The sequence below is a fragment of the Varanus komodoensis genome, unplaced genomic scaffold (assembly GCF_004798865.1).
Source record: "Varanus komodoensis strain SLA01 unplaced genomic scaffold, ASM479886v1 scaffold34_1, whole genome shotgun sequence".
In the NCBI taxonomy this organism is placed as follows: Eukaryota; Metazoa; Chordata; class Lepidosauria; order Squamata; family Varanidae; genus Varanus; species Varanus komodoensis.
Genome location: NW_025335854.1, coordinates 6769535 through 6770618, shown reverse-complemented (window position 1 = coordinate 6770618; position 1084 = coordinate 6769535).

Genomic DNA, 1084 nt, shown 5'->3' with positions numbered 1-1084 from the left:
ACATTGCAGGAAGAAATAAAGACGGTGCAATGGGCTGCTATACTGGAGTTACCCAGGAAGAGAGCAAAGATGAAAGGCTAGTACTGTGCCTATCTGATAACACCCACCTTATAAAATTGTGCGCCAAAAATAGCACACACATATTTTGTGGATCAGTTCTCTATATGAATTTTTATTATTACATGCCATCAAGTTTTCTGCAACTTCTGGCAACCCGATTAATGAGTGCCCTTCAAATTGTCCTGTCATTGAGCTCTGTTAAACTCGTGACTTCCCTGATGGAACTGACCCATCTCAGATTTGGTCTTCGTCTCTGACTTCCCCTAGCGACACGGTCTTCTCCAGTGAATCCTGCCTAAAGCACAACAGCTTCTGTTTGGTCATTTTTTACTTCCAGGGCAAATTCTAGCTTGGTTTGATCCGGGACCTGCTTGTTTGTCTTTCTCAGTACCGTGCTTTGAACACATGAATTTCTCCCTGTCAGATTTCTACGCTGCCCAGCTCTCACATCCATACAGTAGTTGCTACTGCTGCCAGCACGCCCTCTCCTCCTTCTGGCAACCCCTCCAAGATGACCTGTCCTTGGCAGCCCTCCTCAGCTCTTGCGAGCTCCAGGCTGCGGCTTCCTGGAGGAGGAGGAGGAGGAGGAGGAGGAGGAGGTATTCCTATGCCATACCGCTTAATGGCCGTTATGGACTCGATCCACCTCCTCGCTGGCCTTCCGCCTTCCACCTTCCCTTGCACGATGGCCTCCTCCCGTGAGACCTGCCTGCTCACGGACTAGGCAGGGGCAGCGCTGAGGGCCGGGCAGCGACCTCGCAAGCGCCGGCCCGAGGCATTCGCCACCGGGCGCCCCGCGGCCCCTGCACGAGCCGCAGCCCCGCGCACGGCCCCGCCGGCGATGCCCGCGCCGCTCCCGGCCGGGCCACGCGCCGCTGCCGCAGAGCCGCGGAGGGGCGTGGCCCCCTCCCGCCGCGATGCGCTCGAGGAGCCCGGCCGGGGGCGGGGCGTGGGCGGGGCCGCAGGCATGGCCCCCCGCCCCGCCGCGGCTCGTGCAGGGGCCGCGGGGCGCCCGGTGGCGAAT